The sequence below is a fragment of the Natator depressus genome, chromosome 21, assembly GCF_965152275.1.
Source record: "Natator depressus isolate rNatDep1 chromosome 21, rNatDep2.hap1, whole genome shotgun sequence".
NCBI lineage: Eukaryota > Metazoa > Chordata > Testudines > Cheloniidae > Natator > Natator depressus.
In genome coordinates, this window is record NC_134254.1 from 7620338 (window position 1) to 7631570 (window position 11233).

Consider the following 11233-nt stretch of genomic DNA (forward strand, 5'->3'; position numbering starts at 1 on the left):
CATCAATTATCCTCCCCCTCACCCAGACACCTAGCTCTCCCACGATCTCTCCACACCCTCCACCCTTCCTGCTCTGAGCATGATGGAGGAAGCGTCTCTTTTCAGGCAGACGCCTCTGAAAGTGGCAGCAGTGAGAAAAGTGGGAAGACCAAAGGGAAAAAAGCACCTGGCAGTTTAATGGGATTATTGTGCTCTGAGCAGCCCAGAAGGAGCCCTTAAAAGGAAGTTTGTCAAAAGGAGCACAAGTGCATCATGTGCACTTTGCTGAGGTCTTTCTCCCTCTCCCCCTCCCGCCCTCTCCCTTTCCTGTGGTTTATCTCCTCTCAGGGGGACTAAAGTTTATCAGAGTTCAACTCGATTACACCAGCCATATGTTTGCGAGGCCTCAGCCCCGTGCAAGGGGAGGCGATGCTGTAGCAGCCAGCACAACGCGGGCGTGGGGTGGTCAATCCCTGCTCAGAGCTGCAATGTGACTGGTACCCGGCTGCTCTTGCTGCATTCCTGCAGCATAAGCCAAGAACTGACAGGGGAAGAGGCAGGAAGGGTGGAGATTAGCACGTTCCCGCAAGTTTCCTTTGCTGTACAGTAAACACTTGAAAGGGGCACCCGGTTTCTATTGGTCCAAATCCTGAGGGGCACCATGCCACTTATTTCTACATAGGAGAGCTCCACCCCAGCATGGCCAGTCCTGGGCATGGCCAGGCTGGGACAGCAGAGGGGCTGCTCAGGTGTTCTTAGCCAGGGCCCACGGAGGCTGAGGTGGGATGAAGAGCTGATGCCAAAGACACACCCATCTCTGTGGATCCTGCCCCCTCCAGATTGCAGTAAGCCCTGCAGAGGGGCCTGTGCTCGGCAGGCAGAGGGGCCTGGAGACTCAGAACAGTGTCCCGTACCCAGGCTACATGTCCCAGGCTGTAGCACTGAATGGGGACAGGGTTTAAGCACACTTAGGGCTCGTCTACACTGCATAATGGAATCGTGCTCTCTCCAGATTCTGCCTGCAGTTGATATGGGTGCTCAGCTTGCTTTCTAGCCAGCACCTCTCCTATTCAGAATCCCCTGCTCGTTGCTGACAGCAGTTTGGACAGGCCCAGGAGACAGACAAACCCTGCTCTCAGGGAGGCTCGGAGCTTCCGTATGTTGCTTTTGTGGGGAGAGTGACCATGCCACATCATCTGCCACTACTGCCTTGCTGCGATCCAAGCCTGAGGGACACTAACATCCGGTGAGAGGGAGCGGGAAGAGCGGAGCGGAGCCCAGTGCCACGGGAAGAGAACGTTAACCTTCTATTCTAATAGGACCTGTCATCTGCCATGCGGACGTCACACCTCTCAGCACAGAAATGCCGGCAGCTCCTAGCCGTGCCACGACAGCTCTCGAACAGCGCACAGTCTGGCAGTGTAGAGGGGGCAGCGAAGGAGAATCTACAAGGGGAGTTGGAGATAATGGGTGGGATTTTGAAACCCTACAGAGACCAAGCCAGTCTGGCCCAGACATTGCTGGTGCAACTGCCTGGACCCACGCCACAACCTTTAATCAAGCTCCCTGGGAAGTGCTGCCTAGAATCAATGCTGCCCCAGTACGGTGGGGCGGAGGCAGCCCTTCTGCTTTGCTCTGTCACAGGGAGGTGGGGAACCTAGCAGGTTTACAGATGATAAAAGCCTAACGGCTTATAAGCTTTTCCTGCCAGAGCTGCTAAACAAGTGTTTATCCGATCAATTTAGGGCAGGCAAGAGAGCAAGGCCATGAATCCCCATGGCCTAATGCTTTATAGTCTACAGAGACAGCTTTCGCTAGAGCTTTACCAAGATCACCTTCTCCACGGCACTCAACAAAATGGGGAGAAATATGGCCTCAAGTGGTTAACAATCCCTCACATGTTTGGGCTTTAAAGACTAGGGACAAGTGGGAGAACAATGGGAGAAAGAGCTGCCTATGGTCCTATGCTGTGGACTCTTAATGTCCCCCTCCATGCATTCAAATAGGAAGACAGCACAGGGGAGGAGAAAGAAAGTCAGAAAAAAAGAAAATGCACTTGCAATCCATATGCACAGTGTGTGTTGCATCCTGCTCTCCTGGCTGGGCAACATAACAAGATGAGTTTCAGAGTAGCAGCCGTGCTAGTCTGTATTCGCAAAAAGAAAAGGAGTACTTGTGGCACCTTAGAGACTAACCAATTTATTTGAGCATAAGCTTTCATGAGCTACAGCTCACTTCATCGGATGCATTCAGTGGAAAATACAGTGGGGAGATTTATATACACACAGAACATGAAACAATGGGTGTTACCATACACACTGTAACCAGAGTGATCACTTAAGGTGAGCTGTTATCATCCAGAGTTCCTGGTAAAGTGTTAAACACTTCGACAATCATCTCACTAGATAAACAGGCATGCCACTAAAGAGCTTAACAACACTGCTAGTGTGAACACTTGCTCTCACCTGCTGTGTCTGATGAAAGCATGTTGCAGAGTTAAGAAGAAATTATACCCCCATGTTAGGTCTCATCCTAATCTCTACTAGTTAGAAAATGATTTAAATCCTGAAGCATGAGGTTTAATATGCAAAATGTAATACTCCAGACGAAGTTTTAGCATTCACTGTAATAACCCTATATATTTTTGTTATCCATATAAACAGCCAATCTCTTTTTTGACTCTGGCTAAATTCTTGACCTCCATGACTCCCTGTGGCAATGAGTTCGACAGTCTAATTACATGCCATGTGAAAAATAATTTAAAAAAATAAATAATCTAACATCAGGTACTGAGCCGGAAATGGTCTCAACAGAAAGGCTTTTGACGCCATAGGCCGGAAGCTGAAGCGAGGTGCTTTTCCTGGGTCCCTTTTCACGACCTTGAAGAAATAAAATAGTTCTTCAATATTATTATAGTAAAGAGGAAAGAATTCTAGAGTATTTTCAATGGCCTGAGCGATTTACAGCAGCAGAAGTGCCCATGGGTTTTAAAAGAAAAATGAGGGTCCATAAGGAAAGATGTAAAAATCAATACAGCCTTCTCCTCCTTTAATGCTGCTTTTGTGGGAGACAGCTGAAAAGCTGATGCCCTCGCAGCAGACAAGCAGGGTCAGTTCTGGTGCAGAGACCAGAGTGAGTCAATGCAGAATAAACTTTGCTTGGAAGACTTTTATAGGGAGAGTTGAGGAGCTGTAAACCATGGCAGCCTTTGGAGAAACCTCCCTTCTTGCTCCTGTTTGCTTTGTTTTCTGGAGCGTGAGGTTTTCTGAGATGTGGAAAAGCCACAGGAATGGGTATGATTTGTTTTGTAACACTGTGTTGGTCAAATCGAAGACAGGGGCAGTAGGTTTATATAATTTTCGGTGGTGTCCAGGATGGGTCCGAGTCCTGCCACACACACCCCCACACACACCCCACCTTGTAAGCTGATAAATATTTTTTAAAATAATCTAAAAATGGACTGGAAACAATAAGCGTTTAACAGTTTCCCTATATTACACAATGTGGGGGGATGAGGGCTCTGGCTGGAGGTGAGGGCTCTGGGGTGGGGATGAGGGGTTTGAGGTGTGGGAGGAGGCTCAGGGCTAGGGCAGAGGGTTGGGGTGTGGGGGGTGAGGGCTCTGGCTGGGGCAGGGGATGAGGGGTTTGGGGTGTGGGAGGGGCTCAGGGCTAGGGCAGAGGGTTGGGGTGCGGCGGTGAGGGCTGCGGGGTTCACATTGCAGAAGGGGACTCAGGGCTGGGGCTGAGGGTTGGGGTGCAGTCAGGCTGTCCTGGGGCTGGGGCCAGAGAGGAGGACTCCAAGTCCCCCCAGCCCCGTCCCCCCCAGCAGCACACTCACCAGGCACCATCACTGCATGTGCTCCTTGGGGCCAGGCCCCTCTCAGGTCCAGGAAGCCCTCTTGCCTCTCCTGTGGTGGGTGCCGGGGGGGGAGCTCCCACCCTGTGTGCGCCTCCTCCCTCTGCAGACAGCGGCTGCGCTGCCACCTCAGCCTGCTGCCGGCGTCGCTCCCTTTGGTAGCCAGCAGCGGCCGGCGAGGGAGCTCAGCGCAGAGTGGCAGGGCAGCCACCCGCAGCCCAGGGCGGAGGCAGGGACGCTCCAGGGGAGGCACATGGGGGTAGCAGGTGGGGCTGGGGGACACTCTGGGGGAGGCATGTGGAATGGCAGGCGGGGCCAGGGGAGAGACCCAGCCCCGGACATTGGTGGAGCCAGGCCCCCGGGCCCTAAATTTGCTGGAGGACGGGCACCACGGGCCCCATATAACTCGCTGCCCCTGATCAAAGACCGAGGTTGGTTTTGGTTCTGGGTCCTGTTTTCTCTGAAACCACAAAATATGGAGGAAAAGGAGATGGTCAGATTGTTACAGATAGCACCCACAATGCATTAGCTGCTGCGTACATGTAATAACCCTCATCTTGGCTGTCATCAAGGCCTGAGCCCAGGATTCCCAGAGATAAAGCATGCGTCTCTTCAGCTTGAGCTAAAGAACTACGGGCTTGTCTACATGAGAAGGTTGCACTGATAGCCCTTGCACTGGATTTTCTAAACTGATGCAAACCCATGAGTGGCTTATATCAGTTTAGTTAAGATTGGAAACTGTTTGTATTTCTCTTTTAATGAGAAAAGAGCCACATTATTTTGACGTAAAAACCCCAGCATTCGTTAGTCCGGAAGATGAACGGGGACTAGAGCAAGATGCAGGGGCCAGGATCAAATCCAGCACAGAGCGGGTTAATAATTGTCCTGCTCCTACACAGGAACATTGGATAACCACTGAAAAACCCAGTTAGAGCTTCTGACTAGAGGGAGAATGGGCCACACCTGGGATCGCTTCGGAGCAACCAGTCAGATGCCTTTAAAAAGAGACGCCTCCCAGCAGCTGGAGCTTAGGGACTGTGGTTAGTAGTAGGGGTAGCTGAGAACTGTTGATACAGGGGCTAGTGAAATGGCGTTGCTTTAGTTTAGCTACAACTCTCTTTCATCCCCACATTGCCTCAAGATGAAATAGGTGTTTTTCTTTCGCTTTCTGAGCAGGGCCAATGCTTTCCATCAGAGGCTCTCACAAAAATTCTCCCCTTCTTCGCTTGGGGTAGCTCCAGGGCAAAGAGAAGCGAGGTGCTGTGCTTGATTCCTTTGTTTCCCCCCTTCCAACACACGCGCTTTCTCAGGCAAACAAGAGAGGCGGAAAAGGAGCGGATGTGACAGGGCTTTGCAGGGAGTGCTCCTGAAAACAACAGCTGGCACGTGCGGATGGTCTAGAGTAGAGTATCTCCTTGATACGATGGTGGTGAGCATGATGTAAGAACTGACAGAATAGGAAATACAGGCGGATGGACCCCTCTTTGGTGTCAGTGTCAGCGGGGCTCTGGGCAGGTGCAGGAGTCTGCAAAGAGAAGCTCACTGCAGGATTGGGGGCCGTGGTTAAATTAAAACAGTGAAGGGGTGGGTCCCGCTCCTCCCAGGGAAATGTTATTGAAAAACTCTCGACGCTTGGTGTAATCAGTCCATTCTAGAGGCAGATATGTCTTCTCTTCAGTAGAATCTCTGACAGTCCTGGGGCAAAGTCATCTCTGTCTGGGATCCCAGTGGGGCATGGGGGTTGAGCTCTATTAGAGATGGGGAAATCATATCAGGCCTCTTTTCCATTCCTGGACAGAAAAATGAGTCTCCTAGAACATGGCATTTCTCCAGACAAACCCTGAGGGAAGCCCTCTCGGCACAGCTGAACTCTTGTAGGAGGAGTTGGGGGGGATGTCTCTTACACCCAAAGAAATCTCATATGGACAGCTTCCCTGCAAAGAAGCTAAACTCTGTAGCAATCAAACCTTCAAAATGACATCTATCACTCATTGTTGTTCATCCTCTGCCTACCACTCGTTATTAGTGATTCCCTGTCTGTCACTCATCATTAGCACCAACACAGCATATGGCCTGGTCAATTCATGTTATAGATTTAGCAATTTGACTTAATGGAGAAGCTAAAGAGAAAGAGGTGCTTAGAAAAGGGACCGGGGACTAATCCATGGCTGGTGAACTCTTTTGAGATTGGTTTCTGTTTCGTAGCACTCTTTCGTTATTATTTATTTATATTATAGACTCATAGGACTGGAAGGGACCTCGAGAGGTCATCTAGTCCAGTCCCCTGCACTCATGGCAGGACTAAGTATTATCCAGGCCATTAGTGACAGGGGTTTGTCTAACCTGCTCTTAAAAATCTCCAATGTTGGAGATTTCACAACCTCCCTAGGCAATTTATTCCAGTGCTTATTCAAGGCACTACGGTAGCACCTAGAGGCCCCATCCAGGATCAAAGCCCCATTGTGCTAGGTTCTGTATATACACTGAGTGAGAGATAGTCCTTGCCCCAAACACTGGCTTTACAGACCACCACAGTTTGCCTGAGCTATCTAGTATGCCTAATTTTTAGGTACTTAAAATATGTGGCATGGTATGTCACACAATGTACTTTCCATGCAAGGGGTGATGTAGCAATGACAAGAGAACAGCGTTCCCAAAGCTCCCCAGTGGTCGTTCTAATACTTGGTAGTGCAGGAGGTATCTGGTGGAGACATCCACATGCCAACTCCTTAGCAGCAAGTTGGGAATCTGTGTTTGCAGAGTGAGAAACACATGGCATTGTGATTGCTCGCAGCAAACTTAAAGGCCTGGGGTTTCCTTTTTTAAGAAAAAGTTCCCCTTAGGTACATGATGAGAAGGATAAGAGCAGTGAAAGTGTAGGTGATCCTACTTGCCCCCAGAGTTTGGGAATAGAAGAGAAAAGTAAGGACTGATTGTAAGACCTACGTACGGTTTTAATAATTTCATAAGGTGCTTTGGCACATGGTACGAATGCACAGATAGATCAGGCCTGACCCAATGCCCACTGAAGTCAACACTGGATCAAGCCCATAACAAAGGTGTCAGTTTGTACGGAGACAGGGAGATACAATAATATACCACAATGGCATTTCAAACCCTGTGAAAACAGGCACATCTTGCAATCATGTGAGTGAGTTTTAGAGAAGCCCATGCCCAACTCCCCCCAGATCTGAACCGCTCTCCATCGCCCAAAGTGTGAAGGGGTGGGTTACAGAAACCAGATCTGGATCCAGATTGTACATCTCCTGCCCTTCTATGCTGTATTTCCTAAATGGTTGCTTACAGCTTTCATGCATGCACGGTGTATTTGATAAGAACGTACTAGTTTGTTCTACAAAGGTTTCTATACACTGCTCATCACCGTAGTACCTGATAACTGGGGGAAATAATAGGAGTTGAAAATATAGTCAAATCCCTTGTCATCTGCTTGCATGAACACCTGAGCCCCTTAGGAGGTCAGGAACCTGGACTGTCCCTGCTACTCGGACACTGTCTTCCCTTTATTCCTTTCTAGTGTTTGTGTCTGTCAGGCATCTCCGCAGTCACATCTTACCTACTCTCTTAGTACGTTAATACTCTGACAAAGAATAGTACAGAGTCCTGCTGTAGCCACAGCCAGAGCTCTCCATTCCCACAGCAACTACCTGCAGGAAAATCAATGGCAAGGAGTGAGTAGCCTAAATAACCAAGTGGAGAGCCCAGGCCCCAGGAGACGGGGAATAGAAAGGCTGTGAGGTCTCACCCTCTAAGGATTTGCAGGGCATATGCAGCTGTCACACTCCCGCCGGCTAAGGAAACAATGAAAGGCTGGTGGTGCAGAAGAATGCCCGGTTTGGCTGTCCCACCTATTGCAGAGGAAAGTTCAATTCCCTGTAGCGTGGGAACGGTCAGATGCAAGCTCCTTACAGACTAATGCTTCTCGAACTGGAGCCTGTGAAGCACTGACATGCAATGGAGCTGCTACCCCTCCACTGGGTCGCTGTAGGCTGGTGCAGGACACTCAACGGTTCCCATGTTTCTTTGAGCAACTTGACTCAAAAGTGCAAACCCCTCTCTTCACCCTACTTTCTCTGTTTGGGGTTTTTCTTGGGTGTAAATCCAACCGTGACCCAATTTGCAGGGGACACCAAAACTGGTGGAAGGTTAGGTGGCCCCCCCCAGAAAGGTACCTTGCTCTAGGTTTGTAACATGGTCTCAGGTTGGAGTCAGCATCCTGTACAGAATACGATCTGGACATCCCGGCTGTAGGAACAATTCTACCATGTAATGATATTTTGCACCTTTCATCCAAGGACCTCAAAGCATTTTGAATTTACTATTTCTATGAATCTCTTTTTCCTTTATCTTGGTACTTAGGTAACCCCATTACTGTCGTATCTGAGCGCCTCCCAGATGTTAGATTTATCCTCACAGCATCCTCACATGGGAGGGAAGAATCATTACCCCATTTCAGAGTCTCAGAACCCAGTGGGCTCATGCAGCGGGGCTAACAATGGCAGTGTAGATGTTCAGCCTGGATCCCACGCTCCAAGATCGTCCCCCATCATTGGGTTTCAGAGCCTGGGCTCCAGCCCAGCAGGAACGTTTACATGGCTATTTTCAGTCCCGTAGCACAAGCCTGGGTCAGTTGACCCTGCTCTGAGACTTGCTGCCTTGGTTTGTTTTATTTTTGCTGTGTAGACGAACCCTTAGCCACCAGATCATCCTCCCTTCTCTCATTCCCCTTTTCTGCTTCTCTCCTCTGGCTTTCCCTTTCCCATCTGCTAGAAGAGCTGTGGAGAGCACTGTGAGAACAGGACTAGTCCCTGCCAACCCTCCTGCTGCTCATCTTCCCCATTCCCTGTCATGCCATACTGCTCAATACTCACTGACATACCTGTCTCCGCTTGGGCCCTGGACCCAACCTCCCTGTAAACAGACTGCAGGAGCGGAGTGAGGCTCTGGCAGGCTGTCAGGGACAGCAGCTTGTAAAAATCCATCTGGCTCAGAGCTGCACCTCCGAGGCGCTAATGAACTCTGCCTTACCGAGCGAACGGCACATCAGTTGAGGAGGTGAAGCTGACAGATGACATGGGCAAAAATCTCCTCCAAACCCAAAGCCCAAGATATCTCACCCTGCACAGACGATGCCTTCAGAAAAGACTGCCACTGGCATGAGGTTCCTGGCACCACCAGATGCCGTTCCCCTGTTTGGTATTGGGAGCACATAGCATGGTTCTGTGTATAGATTGGGGAGCCAGAGAGAGTCACAGAGTCGGTCTGTGTCCAGCAGCCTCAGTAACGTATTCATTACAAGCAAGCTGGGGCTTTAAGAAAACCACCAAACATCGCAAGACTTGGCAGCACTGCAGAAGGTCCAAACAAACCCCGTCCTGTGAGCAAGAGGAGGTGGTGCCAGGGTCCACCAAACCCAAACCAGGTCTTGATGGAAACCTGCAGGCCAAAAAGACAGGGGAACATGGGTCAAACCCCAGCTCCAGTGCCGTCTTGGCCTCTGTGCTCACAGCAGACTCACTCTGCATGGGGTGGAAATAGGAGTCAGCGTTGGGTGGAGCATTCCTTCCTCTTGGCTGTGAGTAAAGAAAATTGTCTGGGGACCAGAGGTAGAGCCCGGAGCCCCAAGGCTTTGCCCGAGATGATCTGTACTGGGGATGCATCTTCAAGGCAAAGACAGCAGAACTCCATGTGCAACCTGCACTAAGAGTATGGGCCTTTGGGCTCTGGCTATTCCACACAAGAGATTGAAGAGCTACTACTGCTTCCAGCTCACAGGCTTGGCATTTTAGCTCCAGTGGTCGAGACTCTTAGATTTTAAGGTCCTAGATTCACCCCCATTTCCCCACGATATTTAGAACAGGAAATAGCTGGCATGTCGTAGACCACCACTGCCCCGTAACCGATAGCAAACATTGACTCTTTCATGGCAACCGACCATCACAACGTGGCTCACCCACATTCTCCCTTTCCATGGGAGAGCCTTAGGGAGCCCAAGAATAATCACAGCAGTGCTGTAGAGATGCGGGTGGGTAGTTGGTGGGAAACAAGGCTTTTCAAAGGAAAATATGTCTCTCTGCACCAGGAGGAGTGTTTGATTAAAATGTCCCTGGTGCTACCCTCCACATTAGTTGCATTCTTCTAATGGAGTATCTGAAGGTTTGCCTGCAGCCTGTACTCTGAAAAGTTTGTGTACATTGGAGGCATATACCCTAATCTTCCCCCTCGCAAAAGAGGCGACTGCTGTGATAATATTTAGGCTTCCGATTTTTTCCCTAAAGGGAGAGAGAATGAACAAAGGAATCTCTTGATCACTCTCTGTGGAGATTCTTCTACCTTTGGTTTCATGCCAGTAGACTTCTTTGCTGTGATCAAGAATTCAGTCCCTCATAGAATCATAGAATATCAGGGTTGGAAGGGACCTCAGGAGGTCATCTAGTCCAACCCCCTGCTCAAAGCAGGACCAATCCCCAACTAAATCATCCCAGCCAGGGCTTTGTCAAGCCTGACCTTAAAAATATCTAAGGAAGGAGATTCCGCCACCTCCCTAAGTAACACATTCCAGTGTTTCACCACCCTCCTAGTGAAAAAGTTTTTCCTAATATCCAACCTAAACCTGCCCCACTGCAACTTGAGACCATTACTCCTTGTTCTGTCATCAGCTACCACTGAGAACAGTCTAGAGCCATCCTCTTTGGAACCCCCTTTCAGGTAGTTGAAAGCAGCTATCAAATCCCCCCTCATTCTTCTCTTCCGCAGACTAAACAATCCCAGTTCCCTCAGCCTCTCCTCATAAGTCATGTGTTCCAGTCCCCTAATCATTTTTGTTGTCCTCCACTGGACGTTTTCCAATTTTTCCACATCCTTCTTGTAGTGTGGGGCCCAAAACTGGACACAGTACTCCAGATGAAGCCTCACCAATGTTGAATAGAGGGGAACGATCACGTCCCTCAATCTGCTGGCAATGCCCCTACGTATACATCCCAAAATGCCATTGGCCTTCTTCCCTGTGTGGCTCCCCAGTACCTGACTCCATCCCTATGGTCACCCATCGCTTTCATGTGGCTCCCAGCTTATTCCTCAGCTGTGGTATTAGGGACTGTGCCTTTAAGGGCTGAGCTTCCCAGACAGGGTCTGGGCAGGGTGCTGGGCAGCTCTTGTTATGCACAGCCGGCTGGTACTGGGCACAGAGTAAAGCAGAGCTTTTGCAAACACCTTAAGCATGGAGTGATCACTGAATACCACCACAGACACATTGATTCTTTCAACCCCTTGTAAAAACCTGCACGAACTGTGCCACACATAGGGATTGCCAGACTGGATCAGACCCGAGGCCTATCTAGCCCAATATCTTGTCTCTGGCAGTAGCCAGTACCAGCTGCT

The 11233-nt window shown here is 49.8% G+C and overlaps 1 protein-coding gene across 2 annotated transcripts in view; it reads left to right on the forward strand.

Annotated features, from left to right (window-relative positions):
- Positions 1-11233, forward strand: part of LRRN2 (leucine rich repeat neuronal 2) — a 106304-nt gene that overhangs the window by 79169 nt on the left and 15902 nt on the right. The window lies entirely within an intron of this gene.